The sequence below is a fragment of the Aphelocoma coerulescens genome, chromosome 1A (assembly GCF_041296385.1).
Source record: "Aphelocoma coerulescens isolate FSJ_1873_10779 chromosome 1A, UR_Acoe_1.0, whole genome shotgun sequence".
Lineage (NCBI taxonomy): Eukaryota > Metazoa > Chordata > Aves > Passeriformes > Corvidae > Aphelocoma > Aphelocoma coerulescens.
The window spans coordinates 65,213,980-65,235,432 of record NC_091014.1 but is presented as its reverse complement, the minus strand read 5'-3'; the positions used below and the strand labels follow the sequence as shown (position 1 = coordinate 65,235,432).

General features: G+C 43.0%; 2 long non-coding RNA genes across 2 annotated transcripts; one reads left to right on the top strand and one right to left on the bottom strand.

The window, feature by feature from the left end:
• Positions 1-13,141: 13,141 nt before the first annotated feature.
• Positions 13,142-17,438, bottom strand: LOC138104748 (uncharacterized). Its single transcript, XR_011148259.1, has 3 exons — positions 17,411-17,438; positions 16,044-16,263; positions 13,142-13,905 (listed from the first exon to the last, which is right to left on the bottom strand). It is a non-coding gene; the product is annotated as an uncharacterized lncRNA (long non-coding RNA).
• A 159-nt stretch (positions 17,439-17,597) lies between these two features.
• On the top strand, positions 17,598-19,195 carry LOC138104747 (uncharacterized). Its single transcript, XR_011148258.1, has 2 exons — positions 17,598-18,104; positions 18,246-19,195. It is a non-coding gene; the product is annotated as an uncharacterized lncRNA (long non-coding RNA).
• Positions 19,196-21,453: the final 2,258 nt, after the last annotated feature.

Sequence of the window (21,453 nt, the reverse complement as noted above, 5' to 3'; positions counted from 1 at the left end):
TCCAGTGAGAAGGTTGATTTCCCTTTGTCCTTCATCAGTGTTTCAGCTACAGACCTGTGAGGAGCATTTCTGGTTCGGAGATAAGATTACCCAGGTGAACACTATCTGAAAGGGAAAAAGAAGGAGAGCAGCTAGTCCGAGTTATTAAAACATGACAAGAGCTTAATTTCATCCTCTACTCTCTGCTGTCTCACTCTGACCTTGAACAAGGCCTCTTTATGTTTTCTTGACCTTAAGAAAGGAGTAATAATATTTTCTGCTTCTTGGAAAAGGATGTGAATATAGCTCAACATTTCTAATGAGCTCATATGGAAGGCACAAGGAGGGACACAAAGTTCTTTTTCCATGTGACACATGCAGGAAGACTTATGACCAAAATATCCATAACATTGCAAACTTCCATTCAGGTTGTGCTGTCCCATGCAGGACATTATCTTTTTTTACCCCTCTATAATTGCATTCTTTTTTTTTTTTTCCCCCCTCTATAATTGCATTCTTTTTTTTTTTTTCCCCTGAAAGAGTCAATCAAAACAACTCTTCAATTCCAAGATTTGCGCTCGGAAAGAAAAAACATAAATTTTTGTCCTCTTAAAATATTTTGGTGATTTTGCTCAGAGAGATTCTGGCATCACTGTCTGATTAGGGGCAGTGTCTACTGATTTGGGGTAAAATCCCTTTTAGCATATATTACCTTCTGCCACAAAACATCTGGCAAAGAAATGCTGAGTAATGGAAAACCCTGGAAATGTCACTCCTGCCACGCTTGAGCCTCTGATGAGGTTGTAGTTTGATGGCAGAAAAAGTTCCAAGCAAACAGTAGAAGTATCTCAGGTAGGAAAAGAGAACTGTATTCTGAAATGAGGATTTAGGAGACTCTGTAGACATGTGCATTGTCTGTACTTTTATACAAAAGAATATTTTGTACAGTATTACTCTTTTGGACCTGTCAGTGCGACTTTGATTCCTGAAAAGGCTCTGAAACAGCTGTTAAAAAATAACTTTGTAAGTACCTCAGTGATTATAAACTGATAAAGCAAATAGCCAACAAGGATTGTTGAGAATGGATCATGTCAAGCCTGTGGAGTTTCTGCCTTTGGTTGCTTAAGTGGCCTAGTGGGGGAGAAAAGGGAGGTACAGCTAATGTGATATCATCTCAATCCCAGTGAAATTTCTGCTGCTTCTTCATGACATTCCCAAGAGCAAACTAAGGAAATACAGTGTTGATGTGGTTGTGAGAAGAAAGGTGTGCAGTGGTTGGAAACTTGCTCCCAGAGAGTGCTCACAGCTCTTTTAGGATGCTCTGTTCTGGCCCTGGCTCTGCTCAGCACTGCTCAGTTTGGAGGACAGTGAGAGAATTTCGTCATAGTGTAAGGGACTGGGAAAATAAAGTTGTGAGTACCATGGACACAAGCATCAGAATTCAACACATGCTTGAAAATTTAGAGAGAATCTGAGATGAAAACAGCTAAAATTCAGCAAAGACAAACCCAAACTCTTCCTCCTTTCAGAGGAGAAATTCAGCAGCTAAGCACAAAAATGGAAGTTACCAGCAGAATTTTCTGACTGCACCGTACAGATTTAAGGTAGCATTTTGTCTCCTAACACCTAAAAGTGAGGACAGTGAAGCACTGGAATGGATTGCCTATGATGACAATGAAATCTCCTGTTGGACATTTTTCAAGAACATTTTTAAAGGGAGACAAACATCTTTTGAAGATTTCTAGGTATCATTCACTAGAGAGTCTCTTTTTATCCCCTCACATTCCTGGTGTTCTGTGATCCACACTACAGAGCTCCAGTCAGGTACATGTCAACAATCAGATACTGCTGAGGAAGAGAAGAGCTTTGTTCTGACAATAAAATTCTCTTTCCGTAGGCAGCAGTAGCAATTGTTCCACTTTCTGAACTAGCAGTGAACTGCCAGCTGGAGTCCTTTGTCTCGGCTGGAAGCAGTAAGTAGAAACAGGCAAGGGAAAAGCACAGGAAAGTAACCAGCATAAGAGGGGTAGAAAATGTCACTCCTAAAAAGGAAGATTGAAAAGAGAAGGTTGAGAATTGGTGCAGCAGCTTGATGCAGGTGGGGCAACAACTTTGCATGTCCATTTAGGGATGAGCAAAAACGAATCAGTTTCCCTTTCACCTGAAAGGCTTCAGCAGGATGTCAGGATATCTGTCTGAAAGTGTGGCAAAGCGTTACTACCCAGGGATATCGATTTCTTGAGGTGAAGATAAAAACGTCAGGATGGTGTCCAGATACTTTTAGCGTGCTTCAGTGCAGGATGTTGGGCAAGAGGATCTCCTGAGGCTCCTCCCAGCCTGCCAGATCTGTGAATTTATCTTTGGCAAGCATTTCTTTTGGCATGGTGGTAAAGCATAGGGAAATGGAGCCAAATGAATGTATCCGGGAAAATCACTGACTCTGATAATGAGTGCGAGCCCTTTCTGAAGGAAAGAAAACAACTCTGTTGCAACATGCCACTGCCAGGATGCTTTATAAACATCATTATTTTTATATTGTTTTTGCAACTCAGACCCTTCCAGACTCTTGTTAAGGCCCAAAATTGCTTACAGGGGCCAGGCCACGTTGTAACTTGTAGTGTTCGTGTCCTCTCATTTATGCTCTGGTAATTCTCCTGAATTTTGGAGGATATCTCTTGTGAAGCTCTCCATGGGTCAAAATGTACTTTCAGAAACAGAACATGATGCACACAAGAGTTGCTGTTGGTCTGCCAATATGGTAAAAAGTCTATTGAACACTCATTCCATTGACAGTTAAATACAGTTCTGGAAATTCTCATCCTGCACATTTATTTCCAATTTGCTAAAATCAACTGGTGAGGACTGGGACTGCTGCCAGAACATGCCTTAACATCAAAAGTCTTCTCATCCTCCATCAGCATCTGCTTAATTGAGGCTGTAGAAAAAAGCATCTGCTGCTTTCCCTCTGCTCAGTGGTGAAAAGAAACTGCCTTTGCATTTGACAAGCTGGAAAAAGTTGAAATATTTGACTGTTAGATGGAAAATCATCCAGTGAATGTGAACCCAAAAAATGACACAGTTTCATGTGTTACTACATAGAAATCCAAGTGCAGGCAATACTCACTGTGCTCTTTCAAAAGCCAAGGAAATTCTCTGCTTTCCCAGTTAGCTGGATTACTGTTCATTTTTGAGAGACAAACCTTTCAGTGACTTTTCCTTTTACCATAATAATTTTTCTAGAGGAAAAATGATTTCATGGTGTACTACTGGGCCTGTCAGCAGGAAGAAATAATGAGTCTCCCTTTGCCATTCTTTAGCAGAGAATTTGTTGAGAAAACAGTCCTCGCCATTCTGCAGTTGCATGGCTGAAAACAGCCATAAGAACTTGGGATGTGGATTATCAGTGCTGTTAACTGGGGAGTTAAGCAGCAAAAAGATGAAAAACGTAGTAACAAACACTTTTGCCAGAATATCTGCTTTTTGTAAGGTAAAGAAGAGATCTTAGAGGCAGGAATTCTTCCATTAATTGTCATTACAACTGTACATCTCGAAGTGGGCATCCAGCAGCTGCTAGATCAGTCTGCCCTGCTGAAGACACTGAAACGGTTCCTGTGCCACACATTTACCCCTGTCACGACCCTCCATGTCCCTGGGCAAGGCTGTCCTGAGCTTTCCTGATCCAGCAAGGTGGAACAGCTGCCTCAGCCACACAAACAGCTCCATCCTGAGCCATGTCCTGCTGCCTCCTGCCTGCCTGGGGCTCACACACCGAATTTCCCACCCAAGTGGAGGAGCTGAAGCTGCTGGGGAGGAGGACAGCAGCACGATGGTTGGATGGGACAGAAATATCAGGGAACTTCCATTCTTTGGGAACAAAACTGTGTGCTCCCAGCCCCACCGTGGGTTTGCCATGCAAGAAGAGCCATGGAGAGATTTGCAGTGTTAGTTGGTGCCTGGTTTTATCTGTGTACCTGGGATCACAACATTAGGTTTGCCCATCATTCAGACTTAAATGTATAGGGGATTAAGACTTTGATTCAGGAAAACATTTCAACAAGAAGTCGTGTCTTTAGCAGAAGAACACTTCAAGGGCTGTGTTGAATCTGTAATAACCCCTTTTCTTTGATACTGTAAAATCTCTGTCAAGAAAGGCAGATTTCTAAATGTCTTTAACTGCACTTGTGCACTTAGAACAAATGGAATAAGAAAAAATTATCTTAGAAGGGAAATTAAAAGTATTTGACACTTACCAGAAACATTTAAAATACATTTAAATGTGGAAAGCAATGTCATAAACCTGAATCAGTCACTACAAATCTGAAATTACCATTAAATGCTGATGAACATTTTGCCTTAGTGAAGACTGCAGAACTCTTCCGTCCTGATGGCATGGTCTGATCTACAGTCACAGTGCCTTTACTCTAGACTCTTCTAATGAACAACTTTACCAGAGGTTGGTTTTTTCCCTCTTCACTTTTTTTCTGAAGCTTATCCTGTAGTTTTGAAACTTTGGGTCTCCCCATTTTTATACTCAAATCTCATTAGACACAACTATATATAACTGAGGGATGAGGTCATCCTTCCCTTTGACAGAGGAAGGCAAAAACCAAACCAGGCTGGTACATAAGGTCAGGAAAAATAAAATAGATGTCTTTTGAGTACCATTAGACATTGGAACAGACTAATATGGAACACAACAAATCTCTTCTAGAATTTTTAATCAAGACTAGATCCTTTTCTCAAACCAGGCTTTAACCAAAAAAATGCATTACTGAAGGAAATTGGATGAAGTTGAGTTGCTTCTGTTATGGAAAGGGTCAGATAAGATGATACTAATGGCCTTTTCCAGCTTTAGAATTGCTGAGTACTTCATTGAATGAGCAAGAGAGTGAATTTTAAGTACTTTATTATTTTGACTTAAACCTCCCTTGCATAATGTGACACTGTATTTTCTCCTGCATTACCTGATGAAATTTTTCCTTCCCAAAAATAAACAAGGAAGAATGTCAGCTTTCCACAGTCTCTCGAAAATGAATAATGCACCACTCAAAAGGATGGTTTTTTCTGTTTATTTCTGACCCAAAAATTATTAGGACCTCTTAAGCTATTTTTAGAAATATCACATTTTTGCAAAGTAGGCATTATTTTCTGGCAGCAGAATTTGAGGGTAGATAGTAATTTCTCTGGATGTGTGTCACTGACATTTTGAAAGTTTGCCCGTTGCTATCGGAGATGAGATAAGCAGCATAGTATTAATCTCATATTTTGGGGAAGAAGTAAACATTTAAAAAACATTTAAAAGCCTGTGAAGGATGGATGACACAGTCACAGATAGAGCTGTAACACAACTCAGAGGTGAATTTCATATTTCCAGCTGCACCTTTGAAGCAACCTGAAGAGGTATTTAATATTTGACCTGCTGGTTTGGGGATGAGCAGACTCCAAGAGGGGCATTGAAGTGTTACAGCACTCAACATGAAAAGTGCTGCAGGACCCTGACTGCTGCTCGAGGAGGGGATGAACATGACACATCTTCACACTCCTCACTGTCCCTGAGGCTGCGCTCAGACCAGGATTATAAAAGGTTCAGGTTGGACATCAGGAAGAATTTTTTCATTGAAAAGGTGGTCAGGCATTGGAAGGAGCTGCCCAGGGAGGTGGTGGAGTCCCCATCCCTGGAGGTGTTCAAGAAACGACTGGGTGTGACACTCAGTACTCTGGTTTAGTTGGGAAAGTGGGGATGGGTCAGAGGTTGGACTCGGTGATCTTGGGAGGTTTTTTCCAACATGAATGATTCTGTGATTCTATTAAAAAAAATCATCATTAGTTTGGATAATTTCAGTGTTTTGTTCTTCGAAGTCCTTTTTTTTGGCCACCTTTATTATATTTTTACATTTAATCTGCCAGAGGTTTCAATCCTTTCTATTTTCTCCCTTTGCACATGCCTTCAGATTTTGAACTTCTTCCTCCTGCCCTTCCTTGCTCTGCTGCTGAACAAAGCTGGCTGCCTTCTGCCCTTTCCTCAAGCCTTTCTGCAAAGGCACTGAACTACTGGCCTGGCAACCTCCATCCAGCTTGCAGGAACTTAATTCTCATAGTCACCCCTTTTAAATCCTTTTAAAATGGTTCTTCATTTTTATATGGTTCCTCTTTCTGGAGCTGAGCACATCTGTAATGGATATTTGACCTCTATAAATACTGTGCACTACTCAGGTCCTAGCCAAGGGCTGTGTCTTCTCTTATGAACTCCTCCTTGAAATGGAAGGATCTAAAAATTCAGTCCCAGGAAGGGAATGTAACCAGTGTGCATTGAGTTAAAAGTATTGAGCCATTGCCTCCGCAATTGCAGATGACAAACCAGTCTGTTTGTCCTGGCACACGTGAGGTCACCGTTTGTGCAAGGTGGCTTGTCTTGTAATCACACCAAGATATTTTGGACTGGAAAAGCTTCCTTGAGGGGACAAGTTGGTTAAGTGGCTGATATTTTCCAGAAAATCAGGCACAAGCCCTTCTCTCAAGCTGCAATTCACAGGGCAGCAGGAATTAAGCACATGTAAGGAAGTCGGTTCAGTGTGTTATCAGCCAGGGAAAGCAAAAGGAAATAAATGACTTTTGTTGTATCCTCATAATTTCTCTGAAACACAGGAGCAGATTCTGGAGTGATGGGAAAGGGCAGCTCTTATCAGAGTGACTGTGCATTTATCAGTATAATAAACATGTGGCCGTGCCCAAACCCACGTCTGTTCCTGCCTCCTTTACCTAAGGGTAGAAAGAAGTCTTAGGATGCAGTCTTACCTGCAGACCCACGTTAAGATCACAGGAAACTTTCACATCAAATTTCAATATTCTTTCTAAAAATTCAGATCCTGAAGGATCAAGATCGAAAACCCAAACCCCAGCTCTCAGAGTGACCATAATGAGTGTGCCAAGTTTGTCTGGAAATGGGCCAGGAGACCTGTATCAAACAAGTCTGGACCTTCTTTACATAAAATTCCTGTCTAATCCAGAAGAGCTTTTGTGTAGGGATGGCTTTGGGTGTATTTGCATATAGGCAGGAAAGAGAGCAAACTTTAACAGTGAAGCCCAGCATAGTGTTAACTTGGACAGGCAAATTTTGAGGGCAACTGATCAGGTGGGGAAATGACACAAAAATGTAAACTGAAAGCACAGATAGCACTTACTTAAGGATCTGTTGCAGCAGCAAAACTCTCCCATTCACTAACATTTCCAAGTCTGTGTGAGGGAATGTCAGCTTCAGTATTCTTACTTGGCCCCTATGGAACTGCCACTGCCAGAGGAATTGTCAGGTGCGCTCTCCATAGGGGCGGGTGCAGTAAACCTGAAATCTCAATATCATAGCTTCAAACAGAAGGAAAAATAGTCAAGTCAAGCTGAATGTTTCCCTTGACTTCTAAGCATTCTTGGAAGCCTCACAAGTTTCCATGGGAAACTCAGAAGGATCCCCTGTGGCACTGCTGCGATGGGAAGAGATGCTCCAGGTTTCTTGGCTCCAACTTCAGATAAACAAATTTAGCAAACAAAGAGTAAGCTAAAAGAGAAACAACCTGAACTGCAGCAAGCCAGAATTTGTTGTGGCAACATCTGGCTGAGGTAACTGCTACCATTTAACTTACTCCTATGCACTACCTTCCTCCTCACTTGAAGAAAGAAGCTGTTTAATGACAAGATCCACGCAGCTTCATCAAGTAACTGGCAAAGGGGACAAGCACGGCTGCACAGGGAAATTCCATCTGCTGAGTGCTCTCCCACAGTCCTACAAAACCTCCACAAAGCTACATTTAGCTTTCTGATGCTGCTGCCCTGACTTTATAGAGCTGCCTCAATAATAGCAATATTGTTAAATAATTCTTTCCAAGGCTGGACTATGCAGAGCACCAAGTGAACCAGCTTGGGAAGACTCAGGGTTAGGTGGAAATGACTGGCTAATGGATGCTTGTTCAGGGAATATCAATAACTCTTGTGACAGCTTGATAGCGTCTTTGAAAACAAAGAATGAAAATGAATTTGTAACTGGTAAGCAGAGAAAGGGTTTAAAAACTCAGCTGGGTTTTACCCACATGGCTGGTCCTAGTCAAGGATTCCTAGAAGGAAAAGAACAAGGTCAAGTGGTGGCTCAACCCCACTTTATCTCCAGGACAGTGACAAGTGGAGGGCTGGATGGAAAATCACTTTTCCACAGCTAGTCTGAAATTTTACATTTAACTGGTTCGGAGCATGTGGAATGAAGATGGAGCAGTGAATAATAATGTATGCTTCAGTGACTTTCCCATAACACTGCAATAACAAATAGGTAATAAAAATGTCACAGACACTGACAAAATACAGACTATCCTGTTCCTTTGTTGTGTTTTTGTCCCTAAATATAACTCAATATTGTGGCCATGATCTTTGCTTAATGGTGACCTTCAAGCTTAAAAACAAATTGGCTTTGTGGTTATATAAACACACACACACACACACACAAAGGCACTCTGCTTTCTGACAGCAGAGGTAAAAATCCATTCCCCCCATAGGCTTTCTTGCTAAGAAATAATAAGAATAAAGTAACAAATGTTTTGGCTTTCCTGAGACATTTATGGGAAGTGTCAGAAATGCTGTTTTCCTAGCTTCTTCCTGAAGGAGCTAGGGAATCACATATTTAGTATACACATCTTTAATCCTAAATGTTTCCCCAAGTTGTTGCATTCTGTTTATTCCCAGTTATTGCCTTTTTTTTTTTTTCCCAATGTAAACCATAGCATAAAGCCTGAATTAGGCAGTCCTTTCTCTTTTCCTACTGCTTACCTAATTAACCTGTGGCAGAGACAGAATTAATAGAATTCAGGAACTTTTTGATCCTCAAAGTGCCCCATCTCTCTCTGGTCCTTTATCTTTCCTGCCCCTTTCCTTGTCCTTCCCAGCCTCCCTTCTCTGGTATCTTAAAACCATTCCAGGATGCAAATCAAGGTGTGTGTTATGGAGGAAAAAAAAAAAGTCTTCAGTGCTTTGGCTATGGATAATATTGAAGAGGTTTTTATTCTACAGATTTGAAACACAGCAAAAGCTAAGGCAAAGAAAAAATATTTTTAGGAGGGAAAAAACAATCCAAGTTTGCCAATGGGGTGGCTCTCCTTCCTACCACAGGATAAAAAGAAAGCCTGCAATGGCTTTTCCAAGATTTTTGGTTTCAACATGATTTTATACCAGAAAAAGAACTAGTATGACTAATCTGTAAAAAAAAGGAAGATAAAGAGATTGGTTAAGGAGCCTTCAAGGCAAACAGTGGTCATCACTGTAGGTCCTTTGTAAGTCCTGGCAAGATATTCTTGGGGAGGGCTGATGGCAGTTCAGCCTTTGACTTCCTCAAGGCTGGGATTTAACCCTGAAGGGAAGGGAAAAAATGTGAAAACCTTCTCCTGTGTTGCACTGCAAGTGCTTCTCAGCTCTTTCGTTGGGCAGGAGCAGCCAAAGGTTAGAGCCAGCTCTGGCAGAGATTTTTGGAGCCTGACAGCGTTCCCAAAAAGCAGATGCTGTCCTGAAGGCGAAGAACTCTGAGCTGCACCACTGAGCAAGTGAAGAGATGGCAGAAAAAGGAGCATTGGCATAGGAGGCTCCATAAGGAGACTTTGCTCCTTCGACAGAAATCGCTCCTGATGAGAGCAGCATTTTCAGGATTGCTCTGAGATGTCAGTGAACCCCCTAGACAGCTCCTTGGCATCTCTGCTGAAACTCAGATGCGACCTGTGGGCACAGCCTTCCTGTGCTTTCTTTCCAGAAGGCTTAATTAACTCCAGCTGGATTTGCAGGAATCCTGAGGATTTTCTCTAGGAGCACAACCTCTTGGAGCACAAAAGTTCTGACAAACACCTGGAGTTTCTGACAGCTGTATCATTATCTCGCCTTCTTGTGAAGCCAGGAATAAAAGAGAAATCTTCTGTGCTGTATGTGTTACTTCCCTACACTGCACTTTTAAGCCACTCAGACTGAAAATTTCAGTTTCTTTTCTATGCTCTTATTCTGAAAACTGCAGTTATTGGTGTTTACCTCTGGCTTCAATTCTTATGGATACAGGTCTTCTCTGCATGATTAATCATATGTACTTCTGTGAAATAGCTTTTGTAGTGCTGCTTCTTCCCCCAGTGATACTAAGAGTGGGTATTTTCCACAGTTGTTGTGCCACCGTTTTTTCATGGTGCTGCCTAGTTTAGCTTTGAAAACACAACCACAAGTGCCACTACAGGTTTAAGAGTTTTATCACCTGCAGGATCAGCCAAACAGAGTTTTCCATGTAAGGAAATCCTCTTGAGAGGTTGTCTTTCCCAACTCTAGTTTCTCATCCAAGTCCTAGACTTAAAACAGTTATTTGAAGTCCAACCACAAGCATGTGCAAGCACGAGGCAGCTTTTTCTCCAAACAGCTCTTCTCTTGATCATCACCAGCTGGATTTCCAGGCTGCTCCCTGGGGATGCAGCAGGACCAGCAGTAAGCACTTGCTGCTGTTTGGTATCAGCTCCACAGCATATTTCAGAAGGGCTTGTGAGGCTGTAGTTCTGAGAGGTCTGTACCTCAAGAGGAAACGTGAGTAAATACCTAAAGATGCAGTCAGTCTGCTTAAAGGGCAGAGTTCATGCTAGATGGGCTCCTAGAGCAGAAGAGAGAGATTCAAGCACTTGAAAAGGTTTCTGACAAGCTCCAGCTATGGATGACTGGAACTATTCAGATCTAACAATTTGATCATATTTCTACCTCTGATAAGATATTTTTTGTAAAAAAAGGGTAAGACATTTTTTGTAAATACAAAACATTGTGCCCATTGAACTCCAGCATAACTCTTCATTTTAGAAAGTGGCTGAACAATTTCCCAGATGAAGTGATATTGAACTGAAAAAAAACCAAAACAAGCACTTGACAAAACCAAGAAGTGATAAAAACCCCTCAGAGTAAATACAAGTCTATGGTCCTTTTTCCATGAAGCATCATTTATATAACAACATTTATCACATCTATATAACAACAGTTTTTAAATTATGACTGTTCGTTCTGTATGACTTCATGAAACAGCATTTCAGAGGGTTTTTTTCCCAGCAGTTTCAAGCCATGAAATGCTAGCAACCTGGCAAGGCAGTTCTCTCAGAGCTCGTTCCCACTGCGGAGCAGGCACGCAGTGCTGGTGTGATCCTGCAGAGTGTGCACTGCAGGGATCTGAGTTGCCTGATGCAGGAAGTGAGTAACTCACTTTGACTTCAGTGGCAGTTACTCATATCCTGTGAGAAGATGAGTGGGAAGGGGGAAAACACACAAGGAGAGGAGGATCCAAGAAAAGAGGGAGACTGTGGTGGGAGGGAGATGCACTGACAACCAGTGAAGCCTCAGTCATTTGTGGCACAGCCTAGAGAAATTAGAGAAATTTCTCATAATGGGGGGAACACAAGTGGTAGGACAGTAAGATGATCATTATAATTTCCTTGGGTTTCTCTTTACAGTTTATCTTTCAGTCACATAGAATAAAATGAAAATGTTAAATACAACTTCAAGTTTGTGTTAGAGACAAACACTGTACGTGTGTGGGGTGGCTGTGTACATATTTATATGCACAAGATATAGGATTGGGTTTGGATATTTAGGGGTAAAGTTGGAAAACACACTTAGGAGTTAAAGCCTTCCTGCATGCATTACTTCAATTATCAACCCTGACTTGCCTTTGCTTTATGGATCAGATCCAGGAATAACTGTGTGTAATACTTGACAAGAAGAGCCCTTACTGTGTGCAGCAATGTGTCACTTGGGAATCTAGAGAGCACTTGACACCTACATTCAGGCTTGCCCAGTGCCCAGTTCAGGTACAGCTGGATTAATGGCCACAAACCTTGGGCCACAAGCCTTGGGCCAGTGGTGACAGGAACACAGCAACTGCCTTTGAGGGGGCAGGAACCATCTGTGTTTCTACAACATTCACTCTGCCATTCCAGCAGAGACATGAAGGGGTTCAGACAATGCTCAGGGAAAGGTGACTGCACTAGAGGCAGGCTTGGATCCAGTTTTCCCTGACATTTGGTGATTCTAGGGTCTGGCATTTGGGTTCAAGCTGGTGTTTTACTGCATAGTGTGCATGGGCCAATAAACAGAGCTGGCTCCAGCAGCCCCAGCTGACACCGGCATTCCCCAGAGTATATAGCTGGGATTGGATTGATTTAGTCCCTTGCTTGGATCATTAATTTCTGCAGTAAGTCTGAGGGCAGACAGGGAGCATGATGAGAGGCTGATCCATTGCTTCCCAGCAGAGGCAGTTCAGGACATGCACAGCTTGCAGCAAACGTATTGTACCAACAGACCAGGCTGTGCTCACACATAAGTGCTGAATCAGGCTCAGAAAGAAGGCCAAGTCTAATGCACTGCACTTAAAATGCTTCCTGAAAGGTTTTGAAAACATCCAACATCAGTGGAGATCGTGTCCCTAAGAAATGGGTTCAAAAGAGGTCAGGACAGGTTTATTTTTATATTGTGAAAAAGCCAGAGGTACTTTAAAAAGTTCAGCAAACCACTTGCCCACCATTAAGGAGACCAGCAGTGCCACCTGGAATCCTTTCCCTTCTTTCCTTTCCTTTCCTTTCCTTTCCTTTCCTTTCCTTTCCTTTCCTTTCCTTTCCTTTCCTTTCCTTTCCTTTCCTTTCCTTTCCTTTCCTTTCCTTTCCTTTCCTTTCCTTTCCTTTCCTTTCCTTTCCTTTCCTTTCCTTTCCTTTCCTTTCCTTTCCTTTCCTTTCTTTCCTTCTTCCTTTCCTTTCCTTTCCTTTCCTTTCCTTTCCTTTCCTTTCCTTTCCTTTCCTTTCCTTTCCTTTCCTTTCCTTTCTTCCTTTCCTTTCCTTTCTTTCTTCTTTCCTTTCCTTTCCTTTTCCTTTCCTTTCCTTTCCTTTCCTTTCCTTTCCTTTCCTTTCCTTTCCTTTCCTTTCCTTTCCTTTCCTTTCCTTTCCTTTCCTTTCCTTTCCTTTCTTTCCTTTCCTTTCCTTTCCTTTCCTTTCCTTTCCTTTCCTTTCCTTTCCTTTCCTTTCCTTTCCTTTCCTTTCCTTTCCTTTCCTTTCCTTTCCTTTCCTTTCCTTTCCTTTCCTTTCCTTTCCTTTCCTTTCCTTTCCTTTCCTTTCCTTTCCTTTCCTTTCCTTTCCTTTCCTTTCCTTTCCTTTCCCCAGACCTTGACAACAGGCATGATAAAGCCCATGGCTAAGAAGTTTCTGATCTCCTCTGGAAGTTCCTGATTACAGCTTCTCTCTCCTCAGACAGCAGCTCAGTTGTTCTGGAGCAAGCACTGCTTCCACAGCAGCATGAATGGTTTTTGGGCAGCAGAGCCAGCTGCAAGGCTGATGGGTTTTGGGAGGACAGCTGTGCCAGGTCCTCGAGGGCAGACAGCCCTTGAGGGAGCACAGGGAAGTGACTGGAGTGAGGTGCCACGGGAGTTTAGCAGACACAGACAGCACCTGCCAGACACCCACAGAGGCCAGGCAAAAATGGGATGTGAAAAGCTTTGCAGAGTGGATGTAGGAAATGCTGGGTTGAGGGGGAGAATCCACGGGATCAAGCTGGTGAATCCAGCTGCCTTAGCTTCAGCTCAGTGTACAGGTAGAAGGGGTGATGGGTCAAGGAGACCAGATGCAGAAATAGTAGGTTAACAATTGTGTGATGCCTGCAGTATGTTATATTTATAATCTATCAGTGATTTACTCTCCTCCCTCTATCTCCCATCTTCTGACACGGAATAATTTTGCTGTACTAACATACCTCAGTTTAGAATAATCATCTGTATTTCTCATGAGTCTGGAAATAGTATCTGGCCCCAAGGAGTGTGGGACAAGCACATAATTCACTGACCAGAAGCAAGATGTACCAAAGTCTCCTCCAGAAACCCACCCTGGGTCTCAGGTGGCACATTGATCAGCCCTAGGGGAGAGAAGTTGTTAAAGGATGATATTATGACCTCAGTACTCAATAACAAAACATTGTGCACAACGTTCACCTTTTGTTTTCTATTATCTGTCCTATATTTATTTCAATTAGCCACCAAATCTGGCTAGTTGTGTCTGGGGGCTTCCTGGTTCAAGTCTGTTCCAGGAGTATTTAGGTCAAGCCAGCCTACCCTTAAGAGAGGCATGAATTTGTATCCCTCTGAATGCTGTGCCTGTGGAGTGAATCTGAGAACTCCCTGAAGTCTCTCAAATGGGATTATTCTTCTCCCTGCTCATCACCTGAAGCCATTTTTAACATTGATATGCCAAAGTAGGTATCTCCAAACCTACGTGATAAGTAAACACAGACTTGGGAATGATGTATGTCTGCAAAACCCCTGTCCCACAGCCTCTCTGAAAAGATCATTAAAGAAAACGTTGTGATCAGTGAGAAACGTCTGGCCAGCTTAACCATTAACACAGACTGAACTGTTCAACCTTCTTTATAAAGGCAAACTTGTGGGCAGCTCTTGTGGGATGACATTTTCCTTGGGTGACATCACTCTACAGTAATTTCTTGAAAATACTGTGATGAAACATGCAAGGAGAAAAGTATTCTGACCTTCCCAGACACCTGTGAGTCATCCTAGACTGCTTTTTCTACCTCCAAATAGAGACAGTTACAAAAGGTAGTTTTCTGAAAGCTGACAGTGACAGAGGCACTAATACAAAGAGTAATTAAAGCACATTGTTGATATATTCTGGCTCTCTCAACCTTTCAGGCAATCAGGCTATTTTCCCCCCAACTTGTACCCATTTCACAAAGTTTATTCATTGTATATCTCCATCATTTGCAATATTAAGGCATGCAAGCTTTAAAAACCTGATTAAATGGTTTCCTGGTTTTTGGAGCATTATTGTGCTGTCTGTGAGCTGGTGGCACCTCACTGGCTGCATGGGAGAGAAAATCAGCCTCAGACAGGAAACTCTAAAAATACAGCTTTCATATTTTAGTCTCATGTCCCGAGGACACTGTGGCCTTGGTCATCATTGTGCCTCTGCCCCTGGTGACAAAGGGACACACCTGCCTCTTTAGGCTGCTGTTGAATGACAGCAGGCCCTAGTCCTTCCCTGGTCCTTTTATCCTGTCAGACTGCAGGCACAGCTGGAGTGTGGTGGACACACGGACCCTGTCCGCATTGGAGAACCTGATTGATTTGTCTTTTGAGTAACTTGCCCCATCCTTGCCCTTCACACACACATTTGCCACTCTCCCAGGTAACAAAGGCCAGCTTTGTCCCCAGCTGATGTCACTTCATCTTGTGGCTGGCATGAAATGGAGCGGTTCTGTGGTTCTTTGGGTAGATCTGCTTAAAGCTGCTGCAATGAGGGACATGAAGGAAACCCCTTCCCACTGCTCCAAGGCAAAATGCTGGGTTTGGATGGACAGAGAGTAACACCTGTCCCTCCAGATGGGGTATCTGTGCAATTTAGTATTGCAATAATAAAACACTGTGCACAATGTTCACCTTTTGTTTTCTAATAACTTTTCTTTGTTTATTCAGTTTAATTAGCCACCAAATCTAGCTGTTCTAGGGGCTTCCTGGCTCAAGTGTCTGTTCCAGGAGTATTTAGGTCAAGCCAGCCTACCCTTTAAGAGAGGCATGAATTGTATCCCTCTGAATGCTGTGCCTGTGGAGTGAATCTGAGAACTCCCTTAAGTCTCTCAAATGGGATTATTCTTCTCCCTGCTCAGCACCTGAAGCTATTAGACCTGGGGCTACAGACTGTTCTGGAATGGGAAATCTTTGCATCCCTTTTCCACTTTTACTCTGTGTCTCTGTGCAAAGACTGGAAGCTGTGACTCCCCCCTCCCCTTGGGTATATTGACTCACACTAGAACATGAACCACATCCACGCATTCTCCATCTGTCTGTGTGTATGAGTGACAATTTGAGTGATTCCAGGCGAGGTGGAACATTTTTGAGAGAAAAGCCTGGCATGGAATCTAGTGTTTGACAGAGTCGTGTGTGGGTATCCCTTGAAAACTGTAGGCAAACATGACCACAAACAGTTTAAACAGAGACTCTTTGTTCTCTACAGCTCTGTGTTCTTCTAGACTAGAAGACTGACCTGAAGATGTGCTCTCAAAGGACTGAGCTGAAGATTTTGAAAGAAGGGAATCCATCCAGGTGGTCACAACAGGGAAGAATGTCTCCTCGTAACCAATTTTGGCACACTTCTTTCCTCAGCACAGGGTTAAGGAGGGTTAAAATACCAGAACAATGCATTTCTGGCAAGTGCAGCAGCAGCCTCTATTGTGTCTGGTCGAGAGTTCCTGAGTACGTCAGGACTATGAATCATAAGTAAAAAAGTAATTAAAAGTTGTGCAGTGCAATGCCTCCTCACAAACATTTCAGTACAGTCCTGCACTCCCATTTCTGGGAAATCCCATCCCCTTTGGCCTCCATGGGGCAGAGTAATAAATCTCTGCTAACACCAGAGATCAGGTTTTCTGCATGTGCTGGGTCGGAATTAACGAAACAAGGACTAAACACAGGATTAAAATGGCAGGGGCTGCCAGAGTGGGCAAGACCAGCTGCACAGCACCACGTGGTGTTCAGTTCCAAAGAATCCAGTGACACAACCCTAAACACGGAAACCACACCACTGTGACCACCAATACTGGAAAACCACAGGAAGTGAGCACAGGTGATCAAGGGCACTGTTAAGATGCCCATTCCCTGCAGGAGTAAGAAACTTGTTAGATGAAGTTCCTGGATAATCTAAGAAATAAACCAGTTCTATGCCATGAAGCGATAACAAGTAATTTTAACAATCCCTGTCACTAAGGCTGGGGACAATGTTTTTTTGAAAAGCTGTATGTCACAACACGCTTGCTCTGAACACAGGTGAGTCTGGAAAATGTACAGTTAACTGCCAAAATTCTGCTGTCCCTCAGTGTCAGACAGGATAGACAGAGAGGAACCACAAGTTCCCTTTATGAGGGGAACAACAACTCATTTGCACTTTAACTTCATTATTTCAGAAGTTATGTTATTGCAGCTTTATTCTGGCAGCCACCAAGCATAAAGAGCTGTGCAGGATATAGGCACAAACCTGCTTACTGTGGTCAATATTACTTCATTACTCTAATGAGCAGATTAATTTCTGAGTCTGCTCCACAGGATTCTTCCTGATAAATTTTCTCTGAAAGGAATGTTTTTTTACATTTTAGCCTACAATTTACTGTGTATTCCACAGCCCATCAAAGTCAGGACTTCAGATGAGGTTAATATCCACTGTTATACAACACACAATTAAATATGACCTAATGATAAAGAACAAGTCACACAATTCAGGAACCCCAGCATCTACAGATGCCAAGCCATTTTGTTAAATCATACAAGCTCATGACACAACTTTTGTGAAAAGAAAATTGATCCCTCACTACCCAGCCACAACTAAGATTAAGAACACTGCCTTTTATCATGCCTCACCTCCTGAATTCCTTCTCCTGTTAGAGAGGTTGGCAGGGATTAATTACTCAATTACTTTTAATTGGTCAATTAAGGACCAGGTGGAAGGAACCACACAGGTGCAAGTGGATCCCTACTCATTCACCTGCAGCTGCTGCAGAAAACCTGCAGAGGAAGCAGCCAAACACAATTGCTCTCAGCTGAGAAATACTAATGCCAGAGCAGGATTGCCCTCTGCACGCTTGAGCACACCAGAACAAGTCAGAGCTGCTCCTTCTGCCTCACTGGAAGATTTCCCTCTCTCACAGCACACAAGGGAACTCCTCCACAGCCTGTTGGAACCACAGGAAGGATTTCTCTTGCTGTTGACCAACACCAGCAAGGGCAGGTCCCACCTTGTGGTGCTCCCTGTGGATCTGTCTGGCACACTGAAAGCCTCAGGACTTGTGCATTGCCTGGGAATGCCAGCTCTCCTTTGCTAAAGCACTCAGGTTTTGGCTCTTGGATGCCTGAAGCAAGCTGGAGCGCTCCACCCAGATCCACTGTAGGCACCTTTCCATAGCTGGCTCCCACAGTACGAATTACAACCATGTAATTTGAACCAGTCCCATCATTTTATGTTCAAACTCAGTGCCTTTTGGGGAAGGATGACATCATGCATCCTTTAGAAATCAAATTCAGGTGTGACTTGACTTCTCCATTGCTGAGGCTGAAGGTATGGCCATGCTGCAGCCTCAGCCCTGACTGATGCTGCAGGGAGAGAGGAGGAGGGACACCAGATCTGCTGTGAGGGGGCATTACACACTCACTCACTGCCCTTGAATTAGTCCAAGATGTTTTTTCTTCCTCTCTGCAGCATTTCCCTTCCATCATTTTACCCAGTGCCTCTGTAAGTCACACAGGAGCTGCACAGAGAGGCACATGCCCCATTTTATGGTGCCCAGGACAGTCAGGATGCCTCCTTAGCTTTACACACACGTACCTGGTACCAGTGAAATAGAGGATCTGCTTCTACTCCATCAATCACCATTTGACAACAGCTGGATGATTCTGGTGGCTTTTCTGTAGCAGAAGTTGGACAAATTACTGCACTCTCACTGCGCTGCTACACAGGGAAAGCTTCCTGGCAGCAGCCTACTGCCGTTTTTAGAACACAACCAAGGGAAAACCTCCATTGCCAAAGCTATGCCTTGAATCCCAAGTCCAGTAAACACCCAGGGTGCTCACTGGCACATACAGAGAGGTTCATCTGAACACGGCCCAGTTTTCAGAATTAATCCTTCCTTATACTGTTTGCTGATATGAGCATTCAAAATAAAATGGCAGGCTGACTGCTAGGAGAACCCACACTTTTTCTGATACCTCTGGAAGAAAACAGAGAGAGGGAACCAGGTTTTTGTTTCTTTTTTCAACAAGGTTCATTAGGTTAGGAACAATTGTATCCTGACTGCCCTGACATTTTTCCTTCTGCATCCACCTTCTTCAGAGCTGAAATAAAATCTGCCTTCCCCTGTTTTTCCCAATGGAAAGCACCAAGCACATAAGCCGTTACTTCTCCCTATTCGTCATTCTGCAATACCTGGAGAAAGCACCAGAGAAGCTCCTGCAGAGACTTCACCTCCACAATCTCAGGTGTAAGAGCCCTCTTCTTTTGAGCTCTTCACTTCAAAGATGTTGTGCTCTCTTTTCATGAATGTGGCTTTTGTCTCTTGGATCATGGCTTGAGAAAACAATTGGGATTTTTCTCTAGCACTTGTGGAAAGTTAATGTGCATTTAATTGCTTTCCCACACAGCCATAGAATGGAGTACATTTTTTCCTGAAAGAGGGCTTTTATTCCAATCTTCTCTTTTTAAGTGGCCAGGGTGGAGGAATTATGTCTCAGAGCCAAATTACACAGTCCCTACTCAGCTACAAATTTCCACTTCACAAAATTAATTCATTTAGGCCTTCAGTGAAGTGTGTAAGAAGCTAAACCCAGGACCCAAGTAATATTTACAGTAAGCAAATATCAAGTTAAAATGGTCAGTGGAAAACTTTGCACTGTTGTGTTACGCTTCTTGAGTGTCAGGTATAAACAGAAATTCAGAAGAAACATGGTGTAAACAGCTGTAAAATAGACAATCCTTTGTGCTCAGATCAGGAGGTGAATGTGTTCAGCTACTTGTCCATGCTGGTTGAGTACAGCAGCAGCAAGAATATAAAATTCCTGGTCTAGCTACAGTGAACAAGCCACGTTTCCTACAACGCTTTCTATGAAACAAAAATAAACATAAAAGCTGCATCTAAGTGTACACAAGCAGCATGTAGTCATTGTCAAGCTACACTCCTTCAAAGCATTTTACACTAAAAACACTGAAACAGACAAAAACTTTCTGAAGATCATTTCCACTGTGAATGCCACTTACTGCAGGCACCTAAAATGGTGCCTGACATACCTGGAATGTGAAAAAAAGCTGGCAGACTTTGTTTTCTGTGCTCTTTGTTGCTAGAACATGGGTTACAGGTAAAAAGTTACCGTCAGTCAATAAATAATTTGTTTTTAAGTCAATAAAAGTCATTCAAGCTTTATTCCATAGATCTTAAAGAAAAAGCTAGAATAAAAGTTTTGCTCTAGACTCAGGTTTGATGCCTGAAAATTGGGATTTCATTATTTCTTATGTACGACTACATAACAAGCTATGTAAAACACAAATACAATTTATTTCTGTAGAGGAGTCTGCCTTTGTCTAACAGTGAGTCAGCATCATCTGACAGATCAATTTTCTCTAAGTGTAGGATGTGGATTTTGCATATCACACTCTCCAAGGGCACCTGTTGGAAACTTGGGTCGCTACAGCATGGAATTTCACACCACACATAAGGTCAACTCAGTGGCTGCCCAGCACATCACAAAGTCTCATCAATAGGAATGAGGCTGATATGAGATACCTCAAGTTTTCTGCCCTCCAGATCTGCCTTTCTATAACGAGGACACAACATTCCTTAACACCTTCTTGGTTCTTTCTGAAGCTGTGTCTTGTATCCACAGGATCAAGAGGAGGGACCTCAGGTGTCTAATTCCACCTCCTAAGCAGAGGTCAGTCAGCTGTGAGGTCAGATGAGGTTGGTCAGAGCTTTAAGCAGCCAAGTCTTGAAAAACCTCCCAGGATTTTCAGCCTCTCTGGGGACCATGTTGCAAAATTTAGTTGTCCTGATGTTGAAAAAGCTTTTCCTTGTGACCAGTCTGAACCTCTGTTGTTTCAATCTCTGTCCACCACCATCTTCCTTCTGCCAAGCACCACTGTGAACAGCCTGGCCCTGTCTTTTCAAAAGCCCCCAGAGGTGTGGGCAGGCTGCTGTTAGGTGTCCCCAAAGCCATCCCTTTTCCCAGCCTAGCTCCCCTCATGGGGGATGTGCTCCAGCCCATGCTGACCCTGGGGGCCCATAGCTGTATGGAGTGTTCCAGGTCCACTCCAACACATGCTGAGCACAGGGAAGTGATCACTTTCCTCGATCTCCTGGCTGTGCTCCCACTAACAGCCTGAGATGCTGTTGGCCCGTTGTATTCCCAAGCCCAGCTACTGGCTCATGCTCAGCCTGCTGTGTGCCAAGGCCCTGAGCTCCATCTGAGAAGAGCTGCTCTCCAGCCTGCCAGTCTCTGGCCTGTATTGTTGAAAACTACCAAAAACTTTTGGTATCAAATCTGTGGGGATGGCCAAGACACTTTCCTCATGCCACACACAGCAGAAGCTCACAGATCTTCCAAGATCATCTTCAATAGAAGCCAAGATTAACTCCATATAGACATTAAGCTGAAATGATGTTAATGCACTTTTCCTTGTATCTTTAAAAACAAGTGTACGAATTTCTCTGTATTCTTGTCTCTGAAAAAGAGAACAGCTGCTGTGAGGTGTTCCTTTCCTCCAAGCATGGTTGTTTATGGTAAAGAAGACTAGGTTTTGATCAGTTGCTTATATTTACTAAATTGATTCCAACATCTTTGCCAGTGGGCTGCATGGATTCCCAGCATGAGATGCTCCTGCTCATTTGAAGTGGTTGAGATTGTTTTTCAATGGAATTTTC